The 25,987-nt window shown below is 40.1% G+C and overlaps 1 protein-coding gene across 10 annotated transcripts in view; it reads left to right on the top strand.

Annotated features, from left to right (window-relative positions):
* Positions 1-25,987, top strand: part of NPAS3 (neuronal PAS domain protein 3) — a 629,290-nt gene that overhangs the window by 254,268 nt on the left and 349,035 nt on the right. The gene's annotated exons all lie outside the window — the stretch shown is intronic.

Below are 25,987 nucleotides of genomic sequence, written 5' to 3'. Positions count from 1 at the left end.
TTGGCTCTTTTTGTGAAAGCTCAGTCTTTAGCTAATTAACAACTTTCTCATTTCAGAAATCTGCCATGTAGCATTCACATGTTCAGTTATCATCCATCTTTAGCGCATGAATGTGTGAATTTGTCATACTGGCCAGGTGCTAAAGAGAAAAATGAACATTGTGCTGCATAGGTATATTCCTCCTTAAATGGTTATTATCAAGACATACAGCTCAATCCTCTTCAAATTTACTTAGAAGTCTTACTGTAGGTTCGTAGACTTTAGGACTGCAGCACTTTTTACTAAGCCTTTGAAGAATTTCACATTCTTTCTCAGCAATCCTGACAACAACCCAGTATCGGAATGATCATCACCCCATGTTACATATGGATGTCTGTCATTTTAAGAGGCGGTTGCATATCTAAGGATCCCTGTTCATTGCCAAACAGGTTTGCTGAGCCAAACTCTTACATGAACACGCAATTCATCAGTGTTCACTCCTGTCCCAGGTAGATCTGCTGCTGCACATAAGGTGTGATATTTAGTTGCTTGCAATTGCAGCATCCAGCTTTTGGCAAAAAATACCTTGCTTGAAAAAGCATGGTTGTTTTACTCTGAACAGATCCATTAAGAAAATCTTTCAGAGTAAAAAATGTGTGTAAGGAGAATTAGGAGATGTATTCATTTAAAGAAGTTGACATGTAACCAATAAAATTCATTGTTTTTTAAAAATGAATATTTGAAAAAGAAATTGCCATGGATTTCTGTTGTGCTTCATTCAAATTACTTGGCATAGTAGCAATGTTTGCAATAGTTTTCAGGGAGAAATGGTTGGATTTCAATAAGTATATTGCTCCCCCCCCCAAAAAAGAGATAAAACCCCTATGATCATTAAATAATATTTCTGATATATCTTGTATATCTAATAATGCCTGCTTTCAGGGTGCAGAGGGGGGAGGGGGAAAACCGCAAGTCTTGTTTCCCCAAATCTGCTGGGGTTAGATTACAGAGTGAGTAGAATTGCTGTATGTAGGCTATGAAGAACACAGCAGGTAACAAGATAGAGAACCAGGTGAATTTAATAAAACTCTTTTGTCTCTCTCAAGGCTCTCTTAATACATTTGTATCAGGAGAATGTAATGCTTGCTTCACAAGGATATGCTGCAAAATGAATCACAATTGCAGTTTCATCTGGTATTAAAACTGTTATACTTACTGGAACAAGTATAGAACAAACAATATTAAATGAATCCTGAAGCACAGTAAAATGGCAATGATTTCTACTAGGCTTGCAGGTATATTTGAAAGCAGTCGTTTGGATTAGTTTGACACACTGCAGCACGTGCATGAAAGTTAAAATTGTAAGTAGGAATGTCACATTGCTCTAAGAGAGAAATAACAGTTCTTTCCTGGGTTGTTGCCTGTGTACCTGGAGTGCACTGAATTTCCAGCTCCCAGCAAGTGTCAAAATTGCAAGCTTGAGCTTCTTGGTTAAGTTTTATCACCTTTTCCTTCCTTCTTCATCCTTTATTGGTCTATGTGAACATCACTATTACAGCATAAGCCTTCTAGGTAATAAAGAAAAAATGGACTGTTTTATTTATTTTCATGTTTTATTTAGAACATAAATAAATAAATTCAAAAGATTGTTACATGTCATAAAAATGTCCAGGCCATTTACAGTACTGAAGTGGTAACCATTGATTTCAATGAGACTTAACATCCTTATGAATGTGCTTAGGGTTGCTGCTTGAAGTCCAGGAAATGTTGAAGTGAGGTTTCTTTCCCTTTAAACTGCCCTGTTGTATTGACATCGAAGCAAGAGTTTAACATCAGTATTTAACATTTAATGAAACGAGTAAACTAATTCTGCAGTTTAACTTAACATTTGCAGTAAGATGACTTGTACCCTAATGGCTTGTAATTAATTTTTCTGAAAAATCATATTTATGATAGTCTGCAGATTCGGGCCTTTATCTAATACATAATGTTCATTTTGAGCCTTTAATTGCATTTAAATTAAAACCGGCTTAGCAGAAAGATGAATTGTGGGAATGCATCAAACCACCCAGCATGTCCTAAAGATGTGAGCCTCAAAATGCAATTTGGTAGAGATGTGCAGAATCATTTGGAGTTCATTAATTTTTATTGCACAGGTAGTTTTACTAAAGTAGGTTATTTTCTTTGAAATTTATATTTATGTTTATGTCAATAGCTGAATATTGTATTAGCCCTTACATCTATTAGAGTTTATTAACCTGGCCTAATGGGGGTTGTACAGGCATTGGAGAGATATAATTTATCCTACATCATTAGTTCAGATTAGGAAATTGCATTCTGTATAGTGAAAGTTTATATGATAGTGTCTGTCTTTGTGCATGAAGCTGAACAAGTGCCCGGTTTCAAAAAAATTCTGTTGTAAAATAATGCAGGAACATGGTCCCTACAGCTATTTGTGCTTTATACTTCCTAAACATTTCAGATATAAATAATTGCTCTTGCCCATACACATACACTGTCCTCCCTGCCCGCCAAGAAACTGATCTGGCCATTGAAACAGAATAGTGAGCTATTGGAGTGTGACTTTATTGGTAGATCTATATTGCGTACTTTGTCAAGCTTGCTTTAAGGTGGTTCTTAAAATGGCAGATGCTGCTGAGAGTGTTTAATTCAATTATAATGCCAGTTTACAATAATAAAGAGAAAAGTCATTTTACACTGGTTAATGAGTACAAATTTGACCGCAATGCAAATGTTCAATAGAGTGTACAAGATGAACATTGGCAAGATTATTTATAGATAAATGGCAACTAGCTGCCGCAGTAGTCCAACAAGGTGGATTGTAGATAATAAAAAGCATAAACATCATAGTTTAAAAGGATGAAATTACAACCTTGCCCTTTCCCCCAGCTTTTAATCTTTTGCAACCCCAGTAATAATGACAAACAAAGGAGGGGTTTCCACTTTTGCTTTGTATAATATGGCGGTCTATGGGGGAAGGGGGCGATCCTTTCAAATTATTGTCAGTTCCTACTTTGTGGTCAGAGATGATCGAAGCCCATATTCATTTAATACTCCCCAATCAGAACTTGACAGAGGTATTGGTTATTTTCTCATTTCACCACTGAAGCATGCCAGTGTAGTTTAGTCCCTAATTACTCTCAAACTGAGACGTTCCAAGTATTCCCATGGCGGTAATATTTTTCTGCCTGGCTGAGTCATTACGTTGTTTGGCAGACTCAAACACCAGCCTTTCATTGTTGGAACACTACTCCTCATGTAGCACCACATCTTTTCCCCTCTGCTGTCTGTTCCACAACTTTCATCCTGCTGTGACATTTCAAGCTGTACAGTATGAAAGCACATTTGCCTTCCTTCTCTCTGACTGGGCCAAGGACACCAGACAGGGATTTGTCTGAATAGAGCTCCTTAATGATCTAGGGGAGCAGTGGCTCTCTCCTGCTGACAGGAGGGGTTTATTTGTTTGCTAGTTGCATTAAAGATCAGGGGGGTCCTTTTCAACAAGGCTTGTAGTAGGAACGGTTTGCACCACCACACATGCCTGGTGCTTCAGTAACGTTGTACATCAGGTGTTCCCCTCGTGTTAAAAATCCCTTTCTGTTTTCGTTTCATTTCCAATATCCTGCAGATGGCATAAAGATGAAAGCAATGAAATGTACAACTCACTGCTATAAAGTTGGGGGGGGGTGTTCGTCTTTCAGATAGCAAAGACATTTCACAGTTGGAGTTTAACTCCATTTGATATAATGCAGGAAGTTAATAAAATCTCAAAGACAGACATGCTTGCTTGTCAACATTATTATCATACCTCTTGGTTGTTTGATTTTAATGTGTGTTTGTGTTTTTTACCCCTGTTGAATCTAGTTTGATTTCAATTCCTATCCATAAGCAGGGATTCACTTTGCTGAGCAGTTGCACACTTAATCGTGATGTTTGGCCAGTATATCAAATACAATTGTGCAAATTTCTTATTTCTAACTTATTTATAGGTTTCTAATTCTCAAAATGTACGCCTCTGTCTTGCAATAAACTGTTAGCACTAGTCTTGAGTCTGAGGTATGTTACTCCCCCCCCCCCAGTAAGTCTGACTGGTGATCGTGGGAGCTTAATGCCTTAACTTGCAGCACATGTTGTTGTTCAGTCGTTCAGTCGTGTCGGACTCTTCGTGACCCCATGGACCAGAGCACGCCAGGCATGCCTATCTTTCACTGCCTCCCTCAGTGTCTTGCAGCACATAGTGTGACTTATTTGGGAAAAAATGTTAATTTGTGGTCACCTTCTAGCAAAGCAGCTATCTCTGAGAGAACCCATTGTCTTCCAGTGGCTTCTCAAGACAGGCCTACAGCGTGGCAATTGGCTGATTATATTTTTTTGCTCCCCGTGGACTGGGCAGCAGAAGCTACTCAAGTGATGTAGATGGTGGATACAGGTGTTGGCACCTAATCCTAGTTTGTGAACAGGTTTTGGACTTTACTCTTCGGGGCTCCTTCAAACAATATGGATGATTTAATTCAGCTGTTCTCAGTTTGGCCTATGGATCACTGGTTGTCAAGTCCTTTTCAGGTGGCCTATGGATATGTTGCAGAATTGTTGTGATTTTTAAAAAAAATCTAAGAATGGAGATGAAAACCATTTTTAACATACCCAGATTTATATAATAGGCAGTGGCGTAGTGCCAGTTGCCAGTGCTTGGGGTGCGCATGCGCTGGGTGGCAGGATGCCAGCCCAGCCCTCGACGCCGCTGGAGTGACCCCATCTGCATCAGAGCAAAGCTGAGTCACCTTCCTGCCTGTGCAGGGTGGAGCCTGTCTAGCCAGTGTGGCCTTTGGTGGGCGGAGAGGAGCACTGGGCCAGGCTACGCTGGGGGCGCCTGTGTGTCTGATTAGCACCCCCTCAAAAATTGTGAACCCGGGCACCAGCCCCCCTAACACCCCCATGCTGCTCCCATGATAATAAGCTAATAAATCTCTGGCCTTGGCCCCATGATTTCAGTAAGACAATGCTGGTGTTAATGATAATTATGGAACTGAAGAAATGAAGTGTGTTAAGTGGTCTGCCAAGACTCTAAAATTATTCAAGTGATCTGGAAGGGGCAGGGAAGGCTACACATGGACACATATAACTGTGTTTGACTACCTTAGGGTGCGTTAGGAATAACCTATTGAGCATCAAATAGGAAGGCAATACTGGGGATGTTCACCACTCTCAAAAGAAACAAATTTGCTGGAACATGTGCTTTACTTGCAGAAGATACCAAGCCCTGGCATCTTCACATAGGGCTCAGCAGTGTTTTGTTTCTTTAAATAATAATAATAATAATAATAATAATAATAATAATAATAATAATGTTTAAGGGTACTCTCATTTTTCTACTCATATTGAAATACTGCCCCTCAATGAGGCCAAACTTAGATTCACAAAATGTTTAGGGGTATGCGTACCCCTACGTCCCCTCCGAAAAATAGCACTGGGGCTCAGTAAGGCTCATATCTGAAATCCTGGAAAGCTGCTGCCAGTTGAACAAATAGTGGTGAGCCAGCTAGACGAATGGTCTTACTTGGTGTAAGGTAGCTTCCCATGCTACTAGTTATGGGCACACTTGATTAGATATTTAAGAATGTGCTGAAGCATTTTTCACTCAAACCAATGGGACTTAAAAGGGTTAAATTATAGCTTGCTTGCTCTTCTTCTTCTTCTTCTTCTTTGAGCAATGCTACTCAATCACACTTAAAAGTGATTACATTGTTTGCTTGAAGGAAGTGGAAACGCATTTTGGGGAGAAACAACTTGCTCTGTACAGGTAGTTTGCATCTTACGCTTATTTAACATGCTCGCAGCTTTATGTGCATTGCCAAAAAAGAATTTATAAAATGTTGCAGAAATGGCATGCAGTAGGGAAAAATAATAAAGAAATTGTGTAAAAATGGCACTTGCGGGCAAAAAGGGGGTCGGAAGAGCAGGAAAGAATGGCCAGCAGCCATTGTGAGAGTGTTTGGGTGTGGAAGAAGCTGTTGGAAAGGGTGATCAGAAGAGGCCAGAGAGACTTACGGAGGAGTTTCGAGAGAGGTGGTTGACCGAGCTTCAGACTGCAAAATGGCAGCCTCTGGATCAAGGTGTGAATCACTGCTTCAAGGCTGCTTACACAAAGCTCACCTTTTCCTGGATGATGAACCCGATGGATGCTGATCCAGATCTTGACCTCACAACATGTTGGAAGTCTTTCAGCATTGCCCACTGAAGCACCTGCGTCAGTCAGGCAGTGGGTGCAATCACACCTGAAACAGTGAATGCCTGTCAATGGAACTTGGAGAAAGAACGTGTGCATGATTTCAAGGGATTTCCAAACATTGTCAGTGAGGTGAAGGACATTGTACAGAGGACCACGCAAGTAGGTAGCGATGGCTTTGTTGATCTCTTCCAGGAAGAAGTGGAAGATGTAATTGAGGGCCAACCAGGTATTGACGGTTGAGGAACTGGAAGAACTGGTCAGATCAAGCTCAGAATGAGGATGAGGATGGTAAGCATGAGCCAGCAAGCTGGAACCTGCAAGAATTTTCTCAATTCTTCCAAGTAATAAAGCATGCAAATGTTTTGTTTGCAAAGTTTTGCCCCCCATGGCATACAGCATCAAGATCATCCATGGAATTACAGACACTTTGAAACCATACAACAACATGCTTGATGAGCTCAAGAGACAACATCAACTGCCAAACACCATAATCCTCACAAATAAACCACCAGCAGCAGATGTTCCTGGGAAACCCACCTCTGGATCTGAACCACACCCCAATACTTCTTCTGGCTACCAGGCAGCCCCCCAGCCCTCATATCATATGCAGCATCATCCAGCAAGGGAGAGGAGAGCTGCATTCACCCCTCGCTGGTAAGTGCAGCATTCATTCATTCATTCATTCATTATGACTTTCTAGGTCTTAATGGTTTTCTCGGGGGTATTCTGGCTTTACACAATTTTGCTTACACATGCGATAGCCATGAATGTAACCACTACGTAGGATGCGAGTTACCTGTATTCAGGATATGAGAGCAGAACTACAAATTACGAGGCAAACATGGCTTTCCAAACCCTTTACTTAATAGTATGGTGATATTGCTGTGTTTGTATAGTTTTAGACTGGTATGTTTATATTGTAGTATTTTAATTCTATGGAAGCCTTTGGAAGTCTTAGTGTGCCACTGAAGGTATGGAATTTTTTAAAAAACACCCCCAATAATATTAATTAATATGAGGGCAGGCATATGCATAGTCTAATTGGCAGGGGGAAGGAAATGCTTAGCCCTTTCCATGCCTTCTCCCACTTAGCTATTTTTTCAGCTGTTTCTCTTTACACATTTGGACCTTGAAGTTTAGAAATTAGCCTTATTGGGGGAGGGTGTCTGGGGAAACCCAGTCAGATGGATAGAATTATTATTATTATTATTATTATTATTATTATTATTATTATTATTATTATTATTTAGTGTGTGTGTAGAGTTCTATGGACAGTAATTGGGAAAAGTTAAGCACTACCCATCAAATTCTCTCCAGCAGATTCTTTGCCCACCCACCCACTCGCAAATACAAATTTGGGAACCAGGTTGTTGTTTTTTGACACTGGATGCCAGTCCACATAAGTCGGAGGAAAAGAGGTGACATTCATCTCCCACTTCTGCAAAGGAGGGTATCCTATCACCATGCATATACTGCTTTCCAGGAGAACAATTACAGCTAAACAACTTTATTATCTCAAGATGCCAAGGTCTATTTGAACAAGAATGACCTTTTAAAAATTAGCATTTCTACAGCACCTTTCACAGTATACGGTGTAGTCTACATTGATCCTCATAGCAATGCCTTGTCCAAGGTTGACTGGTGACCTTCATGGTTGAGAAATGACTTGAACCCTGGGCTCCTAAGTCCAGATCCAACAATAGCATGATCTTTGGCCACTTTTGGTAGCTTCTAATTTTACATAGAATATTAACTTAAGGGGGGGACGGACAATGTGTGAGGGGGAGAAACAAACACAATTACGACATGATAACATATCTATTAATAGGAATTAGCTGGGATTCCTGCATTGCAGGGGGTTAGACTAGATGACCATTGGGTCCCTTCCAGCTCTAAGATTCTATGATTCAAATTATAACTATCTTGTGATCTGCAGTGGTGTTTTCTCTAACCAGTGACATGAACTGAACAGAACAACTGCGCTTTTTTTAGCTGTGAAGAAAGATTAGCAAATAAAATATCTGAAATCGTCTCTCTGTGTGTGCGTGCGCACATGTGCATGAGAGAGAGAGAGAGAGAGAGAGAGAGAGAAGGCTGGTCCCTCTATGTCACGGTTGAACTGCACTGGAGGTGGAATGTGGGATGCTGGCAGTCTGCTCACTCAACTGTATTTGACTAGCGCCGTCAACCCCTCAGCTTTCACAAGCATTGAAAGTGTCAAAAATCTCTCAGAGAAAGTATAAATTTTAACCAGCCTATTTCTGGTTCATATTTAATGCTGTTTTTAAAAGCTTTAAAGCATAACGGTATTCAAAGCGTTCTTCATCGTGCCTCTTGTGAGCCAGTATAAATCAAGTAGGCAGTTTATTGTTTTTGTGTGTGTGTGTATGTGTCAAAAAGGGAGAGAGGGACTGTGTAATCAAGTAACTAAGATGTATGGCAGATCTGGCTCCTGTATTTAATATTAATAGCTAAGCATGTTTACTTCAGTAAACTGTAATCTTAAACATGTTCAGATCTGAATATTGCATCGCTTGTCATTCGATAACTCCCTGCATCTTATAAACAAACAAAAGTTTCAGGCATACTTTGTCTACCAGCAATTTAATTTGGGAATATAAAGGTTTTTGCCGAATATAGAAAATAAATTTATATTTTGGCAGTAACCTATTAACAAGTTCATGGATCCATAATTGTGCATGTTTAAAACATGGTGAAAGTTGGTTTACCATGTCATCTGTCGTAAGAACAATGCCATATGGGATATAAAAATTGGCTTGATGGATTTATTTCGCTATTTGTTTGCTTTTTACATTATTTTGTCCTTTTGCCAAAGTGCTCAGTGTGAAATATGTAATCCTATGCACATAATTTGCATTGAACTTATTGAGGCTTACTTCTGAGCAGTGTCCTATAGTCTTGAAACTGACAAGCAAGGCACAATTGTGCTATTCAGCTTCTGTCTGTCCCGTCATTTACTATTAAGGGTAGAAGACTGCAAAATAGATATGGAGGTCCCATTAACTTTCATGGCTATTAACTATTATAAGACCTATCCTGCATGGAATATTATTCTCATCCTTCTATTAGGTCCTCTAACCTAGTGGTGATAATTATATCATGTGACCCTGATTTTCATAAGTTACAGAATGATCCTATGAAAGTGTGGTAAGAAAATCTATATAAAAAAAACAAAAAAAATCCTTCCAGTAGCACCTTAGAGACCAACTAAGTTTGTTCTTGGTATGAGCTTTTGTGTGCATGCACACTTCTTCACATGAAAGCTCATACCAAGAACAAACTTAGTTGGTCTCTAAGGTGCTACTGGAAGGAATTTTTTTATTTTTTATTTTGTTTTGACTATGGCAGACCAACACGGCTATCTACCTGTAACAAGAAAATCTATGTCTGAGCTCCCACCACTTCCTGTTCTGTGACAGTGCACTGTGTGTGGCAAGGGCAGAAGGGGGAAGTGACTTTCTCCATTTTTGTGATGAGCTTTTAAATATTCACGTGTGTATGTTTGCATGTACACACCAATCATATCATTGGTAGCTCTGGGGTGTGTGTCAGGGGATTTGGGTCCACCTTGACTCACTTTGAGAAACTCCCCATGTCTTTTTTTGGCCCCCTTCCCCATCAGTACATCCATGTAGAGCTGTCCCACCAACTGAGTTTCTCCACAACAGCAGAGCAGCACTTGTACCTCCTTGGACCCCTCAACCTGACTCCCAGTGAAGATAGGGTTGCTCAATGAAGCTTAGTAATGCATATGTATACTAAGTTGCCTATCTAGATTTCACTGGGTGATGTGGTGTGGTCAGATTTTAAGATGCAATTTAATCTTAACACTGTTTATAATTTCATGAACCACTACAGTGTCACTCATTAATTTATCAAATTAAGCTCCTTTGCTCCCTAACTCTTAAACCATTTAGTTGCTTATTTCTGCATCATCTGATCTATTTTGAGGTGGGGCAATGAAAGCTCTAAAGAGTATTCTGAATGTGGCTACTCTCTAGATTTACAAGCTGACATTATAATGGTTTCTGTTTCATTTTCTATTTCTTTACTTAATAAGTCCTAATGTTGAAGCTGACTTTTTCATTCCTACATCCCATTATTATTTTGTTAATTATATTTATTTACACAATGACTCCCAGAACTTCTTTCCTGGGAAATCTCTTTAACAGTCAGTCAATACTCGACTAATAAATATATGAAGAAGGCAGGCAGGGCTGGTTTCAGTATGCATTACTTTGCATTTTCTCACATTTCCCCCTGCATTCAGTTGTCTATTCACCAGTTTGAAGAGATCATTGTGGAGTTCTTCTTAGTCTGCTAGGGATTGCATCATTCTGAATAATTTGAATGGGCTATCTCAGTTCAGAAACAGTGCCAGTGCCATTAAAGAGGCTTGGGGAAACACTGCTTGCTTCCCTCTCTCTATTGTGAAAACTGCCTTTTCTCATTCCTAAGCTCAACATTCTGGTTTTTAATCGGTTCCTGATCCATAAGAGAACCAGTTAACTTATACCAGGGCTGTTAGGTTTTAATGGGAGCTTCTTGGTGAGGGGCTTTTGCAGAAGCATTTTCAAAGTTGAATTGCTGCTTGGGATGGAGTTTTGCCACCAGACTACTTCCATACAAGTGGTTTGAACAAAGCTGTAGTTTAATGTTAAGTTTTGAATATTTTACTTTTAAGAACTCCTAGATTTACTTTTTTAAAATATAATAATAATAATAATAATAATAATAATAATAATAATAGTAAAAATGTGTGTAGATGTGTGCATGTGTATATGCAATAATTATTAATGAGACCTGCAAAACTGCACATATTGAGGAACAGATTCTGTAGTAATAGCTGGCAGAAATGTTAAGTGCTTTTCACAGTCAACATTCAAACAGATTATCAGATGGCATATTTCACCCTGTTGTTACTTTAAATGAAGTGACCATGAAATCAACAAATCTGCTGTCAGGTGCCTGTCAGTAAGATAGTTCTTCCTGTCACACAATGCCTCACATAACAGGTAATGTGTTTTTAAGAATCAGTCCTTTGTCACCTCATCAAGTTCTTGTTAAAAGATGAAATAAGACGGATGGTGTTGTCTCCCACAGAGCTGACGGAAATTCAGGAGAAAGCAATACATTCTACAGGAATAAATACCAAAAGGAAGGAACTCAGGTGCCTGTGGGGGGAAATTGCCTCTTACTGTGCTATATTGCCTTTATCCTGTGTCTTGAAAATAACTGCTCACTTTTCTTGCTCATTTTAATTCAAGCATTAAATTAATTGGGTCAAGTTTAAGTTCTCTGATAAAGACAGGAGGAATTAAGCCTAAATCATCAAACAAATGAGAACAAAGAGTGCATTATTGCACTAGTACCTGAACTTTCGCTCAAGGCCCTTGAGACATGCTTCAGTACCTAATGGAGATGACACCCATAATTAGCAGATTTTACTTGCAACTGTTTTGTTCTGAATTTGTACAGTTGGCCCTTTATCTTGAGACCATGAATGACACTGGCATATCACTTTGTAGACTGGGTAACAGTACTACCCATTGCATCTTTTCAGTGCCGTCCAAAAGAATGTCCCATGTGGTATGATGTCTATTTCAGTCTGGTCCCAGAAAGAAGATATAAGATGGAACTCTCAATTGCCTGCTGTAACAAATGCGCAAGATGGTCAATTCCAGAAGATGATGCTTAGAAATCATTGCCCCATCTCTTGGCAATACCTTGCTATTGAATACCTACATACATTAGACCCAGTGGTGTGGTGTGGGGGGCTGCGGGTGCTGTCTCCCCAGGCACATTTTATGGAGGGGGTGTGACCAGGCACCCCCACAACAGGCTCCCATTGAAGCCAAGACAGCTTCCTCGCTCCCAGCTGAAGAACCACTGCAGCTCTGCTCCCAGGTCACATCTGACCTCGGGGCAGAGTGCAGAGTCAGTGGCAGAGAGCTGCCACCCCTCTCCTCAGCTGGAGAGGAGGATATTTAAAGGCTATTGCACTCTCACTGGAAAATTGAGTTCATAGTTTGGGGGTGTTCTTGGACCCAGCACCGTCACTGGAGACACATGTAGTATCTGTGACTCAGGGGCCTTATCTCTACTTAGATTGATATACCAACTGCAGTTCTATCTAGACAGTGACAGCCTACAATTATCAATACACTTGTGGATAGCTAAGTTGGTTAGAGTGTGGTGCGGATAATGCCAAGGTCGCAGGTTCAATTCCCTTATGGAACCCATTGCAGCAGGTTGGACTTGATGATCCTCACAGTCCCTTCCAACTCTACAATTCTATTATCACTGTGATTACAGCATTTCCACATGTCAAAAACCACCTGAATTTTACCTCTCATTTCCCGTTCCCTAGGGGCCACCCCTTTACAATATCCGTTCCCTTCGGTTGCTTTCAGTTGCTCCTATTACCTTAAGCGTCATTACATTCTCTCCCATGACTTCAATGCCTTCTGAGTGTCCGTAATCTCCTCTCCCATGTGCTTCAAATGGTTCCCCCAGTTTCTTCCAGCATGGCACAATTGGTTGCCGGTACTGAGAAACCGCCTATCAAACTGCACACATATGCAGTACAGGATGAAATGCTATCAAATGCAGGTAAGACCATAGCCCAGAAGTGTAGCGTTGAATCCTGATTAAATATTCCCACTCTAAAGTTGTAATTAAAACATCATTTATATTGAGAATAATTAAGACAACTGTACATTTGATTTTAAAATCAGTTTTGAGTATTGTGCCTTGTCAAACTACAAGGATGGCTCCTGCAGCTTCACAATTTAACATTAAGAGGCAGACAGTGACCGTGGGCACCTGAGTGGGGAGGTTTGACAGTTTGATAAATTAGGAATGACACTTGCCAAAATGGCCGTCCTTCCCTCAGTCTGCCAGTGGAGCATTTACACACTGTTAATTGAATTGGCAATTTGTGTAACAGTACCTGCCCCTGAGCTTTGGTAATTCTAGAGCTGCCATTTAGCTCTGATAATCCAGGACTGGGGAATAAGGACGAAAAGCTTCACATGATATTATTGCAGATTTAAAATGACAGTTGGGGACCTTGTTGCCAATTTCCCATTAAATGAGAAATAATTAACAATAGCAATAACAAAGTCTTACAAAGCTGGAAAGTTAAATTGACTTTTCAGCAGTAGTGTGGTTTAAAATTGCTTCTAGTGTGATTATCCGATTGCCCTTTCAGTATTATATACCCTAAATAGTATCACATGATGGACAAAGTGAAGGGTGTTTTTGAAAGCTAGCCTGTTTTTATTACTGTGAGGCTCTTCTGATTTATCTGTTGTTTTGTCTTCTTGCTATGTACAAATTGGGTTATACTATAATGTTTCATAGAGATAAAGAATTTAATGAAATATCAGAGATCCTAGTTTCTACAGATGTCAGTAACTGAATGACAGCAGAAACAAAACGTTGAACCACCGATAACCACTGTTGAATACGATTGTTCTAAAGATGTCCCTGTGTAGTTTCTACTCCTGTTTTTCCCTTACCCCAAAGTTACAGAGTAGGGGGCAAAGAGACCCTTAGGAACTGAAGGCCGGATGCCATCAGGAGAGTAGAGGGAGGAGCTCATTAAACATTCCTGCACCCCCAGTTTTAGATTGCGGTAGATGAGTCAACATATGGAAATAATATCCTCCAAAAAAGCAGCAGAGCACCAAGAAACACCTCTGGTGGTTATCTTAGGTGGCGTATGTGAGTGGAGAGAACACATTGGCAGTTTCAGGTGGTGTTTACTTTGGAATTACTGTAGTCTGAATGTTAGCAGGGTGTGGTTAACTACGACCCTCTGGCAGGGACTGGCAGGAGCCTGAGGAGTGGGGGGTTGTGCACGCAGAGGGGAGAGAGAGGAGGAGTGTCTGGCAAAAGGGGCCAGTGATTTGTGGGTTTCTGTGCCACCCATGAGCTGGTTCCTGGCAGAGGTGGAAGAAGGGGGACCCAGAGCAGGTGACTAGTCAGCAAGAGCAAGGAGAAAGGAAGCAGGACTTGCAGGAAGAGCCACAAGGGATCTTGGAATCTGTAGAATCTGTAGATGGGGCCATGCCTTTGGAATCCCCTGAACACCTACTACCCACTGTCACCTTGCTTGAGAAGTTTGAAGATACAGGAACAGTTAGAGCAGCCTCTGAGGAGGAGCTGACAGGTGCTTGAGCTCAACACGTGAGCTAAGGAGGGACAAGGGGGTGGGGGGCATGAATACTCTGTTTCTCCAACATTCTGAGACTGGCACAGATTTTCAGTCATAGGAGCCAACTCCTAGGGGCTAATGTCACTTTAGCCCCCCTCCCAATAAAATAAATGAGGAGGTAATGGGTATTGCCATTCAAATGGTGCGTGCGTGCTGCGTCTTGTGATCAATTACGCGGGGTGGGGCTTACCTGCCCTTCCACCCCACTTTATACAAGTTGGCACTCCTGTCTGAAGTTGTCATTTGCTTAGACAGCTAATTACCAAGGAGCTTTATCATATATCACTTACACATTAGGAGCTGATGTAACCGAGTGTTTCACCAATAAAGAACTACAAAATCTAGCCGCTTGTCTTTGTTGGTGCTGGTTGGTGCACCTTCAGGGGGGAAACCAGCTCACCAGTCACATGTGGTTGAAGGTGAGATGTATCACAGAAGCCACTGCACTTAAGCCCTTAAAATTGAGAGAGAGAGAGAAATCCTATCCGGAATAGATTGAAATCCACCTCTCATGTCAGACAAACCATCTGCCAAAAGCACTTCCATCTTGTCTGGATTAAACTTGAAGTGGCCCTTATCCATTCCACTTAAGGATGCTAGGTACTGATTCAACGTTACCCTTTGGAATCCATAACATAGAAGGCCTAGTGGTTTTGCCTCATCTCCTGAATTGGCCATCTGTGTAGGGCTAGAACCACTGCAGGTAGTCTATTTAGAAGGGTGCTATGGCTGATGGTATGAAACGCTGTTGAGAAGTCCAAGAGAATTAACAGGATTTGTTATCTGTGTCCTTTTCCTGACCAAGACAAACTAAGTCAACCAAAGCTGTTCCCATGCCAAAACTGATACCGAAACCAGATTATATCTGTGGGCTAGAAAAATTAGATAACTATAAACACTTAGAATCTGCATCTTAATGTCAGCTTATTTAGCTTCAAAAATGAAGAATGTATGATGACTTTGAAGGAGTATTTTAATTATCTCATAATTAAAATAATGGGATCATGCTGACATGATTTCTCACATAATCGCCCTGAATCTTAAAGGTCATGATGCTACCCACTTATAAAACATCGTCAAGCAAAATCCAGCTATTTGGTGTGACTTGCAATGGCATCAATAATGGGCTGCATGAGGGGCAATAAGCAGAAGCTCAGTCCATGCAAACTATGTGCAAATGTGAGCACTGATCATTTGTCTAGAACTTTAAACATAAGAGAAGAAGGCAATATGAATTATACATGTTCTTAAACATAGCATGACACTTTCCACTAGCTAAGGTTGGCGAGCCATTTGTGACCCCCTCCTAAGCACAGCTATCCTGCCCTGGTAACATCCAGATGTGATGATGGTAACTTGTTACTGCATTGTTGCCTTTAAAGTAGCCTTTAAAGACTTCTCAGAAACTTCCAATTGTGCAAAAAAATACAGTGCAACCCCGGGTTACGCACGCGATTCGTTCCGGGTTGCCGTGCGTAACACAGGCGTGCGTATCCCGAACGCACGAAAAACCCTGAAAACCAAGAAGTAGCGCGATTTGAGCGCTTCTGCGCATGCGCGAAGTGCGCAGAAGTGTTCTGTGCATCCGGGGGCTGCGCACGGGCTGCGCGCACTCTGGAAACGCTTCCAGGTTGCGGGCATTCTTAACTCGAACATCCGCAACCCGGGGTGTGACTGTACAGGTGCTAGACTGCTAATGGGACCTACCCTATAGAACACATCAGACCAATCTTGAAACATCTTCACTGGTTATTGATCAATTTCCAAGCAAAACAGCTGCTGTTTAGCTTTACATCCCTATGTAGACAAGGAACCATAGCATTTCCACCTAAATGCACCTATCCGTGCATCAGTGATTTAAGATAATTGTTCAAGACCCTTCTGTGGATCCCCCCCAGCTTCTGAAAATGGGTTGTTACAGGTGACAGGGTTTTTCAGCTGCAGTGCCCCATTTCTATAGTGCTTTCCCTAAACAGGTTTGACTTGCACCAAGCGAATACTTTTTGTGGTGGTTTTCTTTTTTTTACGTTTGCTGATCAATTTTTTTTAATTTAAAGAAAGTTAACTGAACTTCGTTTTGATCTGTCAGTATGCTTTTGATCTGCAGTGCTTTATAACTTCCTTCAGTTTAACTGATTGTTGTGTTTGTATGTCCTTATTTGTAGCCGACCTGGGAATATTCATACTTAAAAACAGCATGGAGTTTGTTTGAATTGTGTTTATTTTTAGGGATGCGGAGGAGAGGGAGAGATACAATGGTATAAGAGCTGTTGAAATGAAAATTTAGGTGAAAGTAGGTTGTGCCAATGGATGACATTCTATTTCAGGTATATTTACTTTGTGCTGCTTTTCAACTCTAGAATATATGCATCTAGATAGAGATCTAGATAGATAAATATATTTCGTATATTTCTCAAGTTTCCTCCAAGAAGCTCAAGGTAGCATACTTGGCTTGCTTCCCACCATTTAATCCTCACCATTTAATCCTAAAAAAAACAATCCTGTAAGGCAGAGAGAAGGAAACTGGTTCAAGGCCATTTGATAAGGTACATGGCTGTGTGGGGATCTGAACCCAGATCTCCCCAGTCCTAGTCTGACACTGTAACCACTAAAATCAATCGCTGAGAATAGCACTGTGAGGGGGAAAATTATGCGAGGGACTGAAGGTGCCTTTGTACATAAATGCAATAAAAGTGGGTTTTCTGTTAAGAAAAAACTAAGTAGATGTTTTTCCTGTCCGGTACAGCTGAATATTCATCATATGGAGGCATATTTCTGTAGGGATTTACCTGGTTGGAGAGAGCCATTATTTAATTGTGGCATGTAGGTTCTCTGAATCTAGAGAGTTTTGAAAAAGTTGCTGGGGTTTTTTCTGATTGTACAACAGAAGTAGGATTTCCTTTTCTGTGTTTTAAAATGTTCTAAAGGGTGCAGGTACCTCAAGACTATTTTGTACACAAAAAATGGAGCCTCTATTATGGTTCTTTTAATTTTTTATAAATTGAATTAATCCAGCCAAAATCTGCATTAACTGTGTCACATCCCTTTAACCAAAGGCATGTAAACCCCAGAATAGACAGCTGTTTGGCTGTACCAAGGTGGGCCCCCTGCCCTCAGCAAATACACATGATTCCCCTACATGGCCACTTGGCTGCCTACTCTTACAGCCATATGGTTGGATGGATTCACGGCTGCTCCCTAGTTGGCTGTATAATTCCACAAGGATACAGTAGTAGTTACTGGTAGCCATACTGGGAGAAATTTGCAGTGGTGGTGGTTTCTTGTGGGGTTTTTTGTTTCACCAAGACCAACTTGTGTGAAGGCTGGCATTAGGTTATGAAGTATATGACTGTAGAAATAATAAACAAACAAATCCCATATATGGGGGAATTATTATTATTTTTAGCATTTTCATGGTGATATATAGTATGCATAAAATTAACCAAAGCTTTCTTTTCTTTTCTTTTCTTTTCTTTTCTTTTCTTTTCTTTTCTTTTCTTTTCTTTTCTTTTCTTTCAATTTATTTTTGATTGCTTTTCTTTTTAAACAACAATGGGGGTGATTTCTTTTATTGTTGTTTAATCTCTCTGCAGAAGTATTCTAGATCCTCTGACTGACTATTTGAAATAAGGACAGAGAGATGGAGGGATACCTTTAGACCAGTGGTTCTCAAACATTTTTCTCCGGGCCACATTTTTAGAATAAAAATTTGCTTCCACTAAAGCAATTTTTTTAAATTGAAAAGAAATACATTGGAAAACTCCTAGCAGTGTTTGATTTATGACATAGAACACAATCACTTTGTGTTTGGGGTGTGTTTTTTTCTTCAGCTTTTTCACTGAAACTTTTCAATAAAATACAAATATTGAAAACATTTAAAATGTTATTAAAAATAAAAAAGAAATAAGAAAAATAATACTAATAATATTATCATGGGGCATCCAGAAAGTATAAAACAATGCAGCTACCTGAGAATATGCTCCTGTTAACCTAGCAGTTCGAAAGCGTGCAGTGCAAGTAGATAAATAGGTACCGCTCTGGTGGGAAGGTAAACAGCGTTTCCGTGCGCTGCTCTGGTTCGCCAGAAGTGACTTAGTTATGCTGGCCAGCCACATGACCCAGAAACTGTCTGCAGAAACTGTCTGATTTTCAGTTTTACACATTTCAATAATTTTAGTCATTTTAACATTTCAAAACTTGACTTCCTTCCCTCTCTTTCTGCGGTTCCTTAAATTTATTTTTAATATTTTCTGCATATCCAAATTACCTAACTTAATTGGCTCATTTATTCATCTACTTTAAATATATACTCTTATAAAACTGCAGGTAATTACAACAATCCTGCCAATGTTCTTATCCTTTTACAGTTTGTAAATATTCCATATACCATTTCTATTATTTTATAAAAAGTTTGTTAACTTGATTTTTTTAATTTTTGCAGTAAGTTTCACCATTTCTGCATATTCCATAAGTTTTTGTATCCATTCTTCTTTTGCTGGGACTTCTTCTTTCCAACCATTATTTGAACACGTGGACACTTGGAGGGCTTTCATCTACATCAGGCATAGGCAAACCCGGCCCTCCAGATGTTTTGAAACTACAATTCCCATCATCCCTGACCACTGGTCCTGTTAGCTAGGGATCATGGGAGTTGTAGTCCCCCAAACATCTGGAGGACCAAGTTTGCCTATGCCTGATCTACATAGTGCAGGTTTCCACTGCTTAGTGACAGAACCTAAAATCCCCTGACATTCGAACTAGACAGGTAGAAAATGGATTGGTTTTTTTTTAAAAAAAGCAACATGCAGTTTGTACAGTAAACTGGCAGCCAATTTCCACTACCACTGTGGTGGCTTGTAGAAGAGAGGGGATGGCGATGACAAACCCTTAGACCGACAATCACAGTCAATGGCTGCCGCAGCATAGAACTTGGTCAAGGATGGACAACACCTGAGGCTTCACCTCAGTGAACTGCTAATGTAGCTCTGAAGTGTATGACCCTTCTTCCTCTCATTTGCCCACTTAGAGAACACCAATTGCCAGTGATAAAGCAATCAGAAGCGTGGTGCAGAGAAACATGAGGAAATACTGTACGCACAATTCTTTGGCATTTTCTCATTTGCAAGCTTCTTTGAAAAGCCCTGCGCTGACTGTCTATATGCTATCAAGCCCTCTTGAAGCTACTTGTGCTCACTTACAAAGCCCTGTATAGCTGGAAGCCAGGATATCGGAAAGAATACCTTCTGTGTAGACCTGCCTATTTTAAAGATCTGTGGGGGAGGCTTCATTGGCTGGACTATCCTAAGCTATATCGCAATGTCTTCTTGATGGTGCACCCCAGTTTTTAATCTTTCTTCCCCTACAGCTGGAGCTACTCTTTTAAATTTTAGATGCCAGGGCTTGTAGTGGAATCTTACGCCAATATTTATGGTCTCAGTTTTCCAGTTGCGACTGGTTCGCCTTGGGGAAGTCAGCTAAGGGCAGTTTTTACAAGACAATAGTTTGACATGAAGGAAGGGGCAAGTGGTTCTCCTTGCGAATATGAATACAATTTATCTTATTTGAAACTTATATTTGTTTTCCGAGAGTTTGTGCTTCCCCCGCTCTCCTTTCAACAAGATTTTATCTTTGCCAAAGCGGTCTTCTTGGCCTTTGTAGGTTTTCTTGCCTCTGCACACCAACCACATTGGCATATCAACCACATTGTTTGAGGCTCTCCTATTCTGAAGCTTGCATTCTAGCTGTTAGAAGAATGTTCTCTTCTGTTCTGCTGTGGTGGTTTTAAGCAAGTTCTAAGCATACTGAAGACGTTGGACTTTCTTAACATCATTAGCCTTTATAGAAATTAAATGGCACCCTGCAGCATTTTAGTATTGAAGTTTCATTTTATGACATATTTTGGCATGCTTCAGTGATGAAGGGGGTTTACGTATTTTTTAATGGAACTCCAAGGCTTTCCTCGACAACAAAATAAATGTGATGTTTTAGTTATTACTATAATAGTATCCTAATACTGCAACATCTAGGCCCCACACAATGGATATGGAGTGGGTAGTCTTGCCACATGGGGGAAATCCTCTCTCTTCAAACTAGAAAAATAGGAAAAAATTCTAATTTTCAAAAATATTATCCCTCATAATATCTCAGTAACAGTGAGCATTCCAAATACCAAAATACTTTTATCTCACCATCAGCCATTTATCATAGCCAACAGACCAGAAATAAGCTGTACAGAACATTTCAAACAGAATACAAAAAGTGTAACAACAACAACAACAACAACAACAATCTTTTTTATTTATACCCCACCCATCTGGCTTCCCACACATATAAAAATGACAATAAAAGTCAGATAGTTGTTTATTTCCTTGACATTTGATGGGAGGGCGCCACTACTGAGAAGACCCTCTGCCTAGTTCCGTGTAGCCTCACTTCTCGCAGTGAGGGAACTGCCAGAAGGCCTTTGGAGCTGTGTCCGGGCTGAACGATGGGAGAGGAGACACTCCTTCAGATGTTGTTGGACTACGACTTTCATCTGCCCCAACAAATGGGGGCAAGTGGTTGTGAAGATGAGAAATGTAGTCCATCTTGAAGGCATCATGTTGGCTACCTTGGTTCAGATGATGCAGAACTTTGGTCAGCTTACCATTTAGGAAGATATCAGAATAACAGGAAGCTGCTTTACACAAAGACAGACAATGCCATACGCACACACATACATACATTTGGTGGAATTTTAATTATAATAAATACGTTTGGATTAGAGTATTTTGATGGATGAACTGATTGGTAGGTCCTTTTTGGTGATCCAAAAGTTCTATTATTGTTTAGGAAATCCATGAAAAGGAAATTAGAAGTTGTTTCTGGTATGCTGACATATCATCATCATCATCATTTGCTGGTGTAAGCTAAATCATCAGTTGCAAGCTGTTAGAGTGAAATGAAGATGTCACTGCTAAGTGGGTATTTGGGATATGATATGATATGATATGATACGATACGTAGTGAACATAATGAGGCTTTTTCATATAATTACATTTAGAGAAGACTTGGTTAAGGATATGAAAAGATGAGGGCAAAACTATTGAAATATTCTAGTATGGTTATAATCAATAATAATCAATATGTGAAGCATTATTCATTTTTAAGACAGTACAGTTATATCTTGGTTTTCGAACAGCTTAGCTCTCAAATGTTTTGGCTCCCGAACGCCGCAAACCTGAAAATGAGTGTTCTGGTTTGCAAACTATTTTTGGAATCCAAATGTCTGATGCGGCAACTGTGGCCTCCAATTGGCTGCAGGAACCAGAAGCCGTGCTTTGGTTTTTGAACATTTTGGAAGGTACCACTGTACTGCCTTGTTGACAAAGGTAAAGGTAAAGGGACCCCTGACCATTAGGTCCAGTCGCAGACGACTGTGGGGTTGCGGCGCTCATCTCGCTTTGCTGGCAGAGGGAGCCGGCATACAGCTTCCGGGTCATGTGGCCAGCATGACTAAGCCGCTTCTGGCGAACAAGAGCAGCGCACGGAAAAGCTGTTTACCTTCCCGCCGGAGCGGTACCTAATTATCTACTTGCATTTTGATGTGCTTTCAAACTGCTAGGTTGGCAGGAGCAAGGACCGAGCAATGGTAGCTCACCCTGTCGCGGGGATTCGAACCGCCAACCTTCTGATCAGAAAGCCCTAGGCTCTGTGGTTTAACCTACAGCACCACCCACGCCCCCTTGTTGATAACCTGTGCTACATGTTTGATTGCTCATGACTTTGTCATTTTTAATTAAATCTAATAAAGAAGATGTTATCAAACAATACCCATTTGGAATATGTTATATTTAAAGTTATTTTTAAAACCCCCCTTAAAAAAGTTGATTATGCTCTTTCAGTTCTCAAAATAATTGGTTTCCCCTTTGTATGCAGACCCTATAATTCTATATTGTCAAGCTTTCCTAAAAAACAAAATTACTAATCACAGGCAGGTCAGTTTCATAATTTTACTATCAGTTTAAAACCTGCTACTTACTCAGTTTATTTTTTTATGTTAAACAAAACAAAATTTATTACTAATTCATTTGGCAAAAGTGATATTTTTGCCTCCTTTTTGTTTAACAGTGAAGTGGGCATAGTGGCATTTTATGTGTTATACTAGTCACTTGTTGTTAGTCTTCTTTTTATAAAATTGAATTTGCGTCTTTTTTCTCACTGAAGGGAATATGGGTTTATTGTTGTGTACACTTTCTCAAAGGGAGTGGGGAATGCTGGTGGCATAACTGGAGGGGATCATTTTTAGATCATTTGCAAATGCATACTTTTTGTCTTCAGTGGGAAATGTTCCCTTTCTCTCTAAGTAGAGGAAATCTTTTACTTCTGGCACTTTGACACATCACTGACTGTTAGAGAACATGAAGCCTCTGTTTACTGCTGGTTCTTGAGTGTTAAACAGCCCTCTACTGCTTTTATTATACCATTAATTGCACTTAATGCAGCTGCATTTCTGGTACGCCTGGCTAAACTCTGAAAATTAAGTAGAGGGTACTTTGTTATAAAATTCAGTGTAATGAGCTCTGGTGGGACAGGGTCTGTTAAGTTTGAAATTACCTCAGGCCATTTCCAGAGAACTTCTTAAAATATTTCATGTCTGTAGAAGTTTGTAACTAGATAAATAGCCCAGGATAATATTGGCATGGAAAAACTACTGCTATGTGGTTTTCACTGGATAAAATATGGATGTTTCTAATGGCAGAATAGTTAGGTTTATTTTCAGCATTTGTCATCTTTAGCAATTAGTTAAACAGAACATTTTTAGTCTGGCTACATGTACAGTTTTAAGTTAACACAGTGGTTCTTAGGAACATAGCATTTGCTGTTAATACATCCCACACATTAATGACACTGGGATACTGTGGGATTCCAGATGGGGCTTTTCAGATTGGTACATGAATAAGTTACACCTCTGCATAAACCTACCCCTTCATTCCCATATGCAGCAGCTGTTAGCTGAGGAATGTAACAGACTGGGCAGAAACCGAAACACAGTGACAAAAATGATTGGGTGGTGTCCAGCACTGGTCATTCTTCTAGTATTCCCATTTTATGTATGATTTAAATGGATGCCAGCCATTTACTTTTAATTTGTCTGTAAGACTTATATAATATCTTTTCAAGAAACTGGTAAACTAAACAATTATAAAATAAGAATTAAAAGGTTAAGGCTGCAATCATCTGGGAGTATGCATTATTGAACGCCGTGGGGCTTACTTCTTAGTTGTCATGTATGGGATTGCACTGTACAAATACAATATAGTAGTCAGTGACTTTGGCAGCAATCCTATACCCACTTTTCTTGGAATAAAGCTCATTCAACTCAATGGGACTTACATCTGATTAGATATGTTGCTCATCAACTATGATGCTCCAGTTCCACCAGTGTTATTGTTGACTATGATAGTTGTATTGCTTTTCAGCCAATATAATTTCCAATATCTTTATCAATAAAACTAAATCACCCTTCTATGCTGCTTAGAAATAGGTTCAAAATTAATCCGCTAAAGGTTGTGCGGATGTCTCGCTGGGATCAGCATCACATAGTTGTAGATTCACCTGCACAAATCAGGTGGAGAATCGTCTATAGTTTTAAAGCAGCAATTTATCTGAGTTTCGTAGTTAAATTTAAGCATGAGGTAATTAGAGGCCTCCAAGCTTGAAATTCAGGCAGCTTTCCTTCTTCTTTTAATGGACTCAATAGGGGCTTGTCAAGATCAGTACTTGAATGATGCAAATTTTATGCTCTGGGTCTGTTCAAAGCCTTCAGCCACAATATGGGTAAAAAAATAAATAAATCCTAAATCAGTTTTCTTTTCTTGTGTTTGCATAAGTAAACTAGGTAGGAGTCTCTATATTTCCAAGGACTGGTCAGTCAGACCATTGTCTCAGTTAAAAATATTCACTGGGCTATAATAAGAAACACTGCAGCCATTAAGTACCACATCTGCTGTCCAGATGGGCTAACAATAAACATGGTAAAGCCCATCATCATTATAGAATAGACTGAGAGCACTGCAGGATACTCTAGGGATATTTCTAAACATGTATGTGTTGAAGGGGGAGCACTAGCCTGCTGTCCTGTTCAGAGAGTATATAGCACCATGAATCTAGTGCTAGTGTCTTGTGCATTTCTGCTACATATATAAAATCAACAGTAGGTGACTGGGCATCATCACATGGAAGGTGAGATCCAATGAAAGTAAATGCAGAATGCTGACCTCATACATTCCACCTCATACATAGGCCTCATTCTCAGGTCATCTCAAATCATAAATGAACTTAACCATGGCTTAAAGGTGGTGCGTGGGGTGGAATTGTGAGTGCATTGCTCTGCTTTTGCTACTGCTACTATCTGGCTGGCTGTAAACTAATGCCTAGAACCTTTCATAAAGAAGACTTTAGAATTGAGGAAGAGGGAATAGGAGAGCACCTCTCTGTGTGTGAACTCGCTGCTTCTATTACAATGGTGAGGAGAAGCCCTACTCTGTATTATCATGTGCCAGTCAGATGAAGACCATTGCAGGAAGGACCAGGATCCATTCAGTAGTGACCCTCAAGTCCTGGTCCATCAGTGCTTCCCACTGCCAACCATTGGGGGGGGGGAATGTAAGGCTTAAGTTTTGGTAGGTGGTAGGAAAAGGGAATTTGTTGTCAGTGTTTGAGAGAGAAAGATGGATGGGGGTTAAATGCATCATGTTCCATTCTAAAGCTCTGTGCCAGAAACTGAAACAGATTGTTTTTGGAATATCATGCTGTATTTTTCTCGTTTCTGCAGAACTGTTGTTAGTGAATGAAATCTAAATATACTGTATGCCATTCAGAAGACAATTATTTCTGTTAATGGCAGCATCAATATTCTGAATGCTTCTGGTATTATTTTAGGAAGCTAGAGGCTTGAACAAACCAAAATATTACTTCCATACCCTTGGTAATATGGGTTAGCTAATAGAGAGTGGTTTATTATTTATATTGGGTCAACAACTGGTTTTCTAGCATAAGTGGGAAGTCCATAGGGTATCTTGATTTCATGAAGGCTTTTGACAAAGTCCTCCATGATATTATTGCGAGGAAGCTGGTGAAATAAGAGCTGGAGGAGGTAACTGTTAAGTGGATTTGTAGTTAGTTGAGTGACCAAACCCAAAGAGACAAGTAAGGTGCCACAGGCTTCTGCCCTGGGCCCATTGTTCCTCAGCATCTTTATAAACGACTTGGATGAAGGAATTGAAGTGATGGCCATCACATTTGCAGATGACACCAAACTGGAAGGAGCAACTGGTTTTATTAAAAAAGGGAATCTTGAATAAGGCAACTTTGATCTTAATAGTGGATGGATGCTCATAAAGGAAGAGTTTTCCAAGAACCAAATTGGATGTTTAAATGTATGGCTGTACCCAAAGCACAAAGAAAGAGGTGGGGGAGAAGTATACCCTGGCTATTCTGGATTCCATCTGAACCACTTTATCTATTTAACCATG

Source organism: Lacerta agilis, chromosome 1 (assembly GCF_009819535.1).
Source record: "Lacerta agilis isolate rLacAgi1 chromosome 1, rLacAgi1.pri, whole genome shotgun sequence".
NCBI classification, from domain to species: domain Eukaryota; kingdom Metazoa; phylum Chordata; class Lepidosauria; order Squamata; family Lacertidae; genus Lacerta; species Lacerta agilis.
This window is presented reverse-complemented; position numbering and strand designations above follow the sequence as displayed.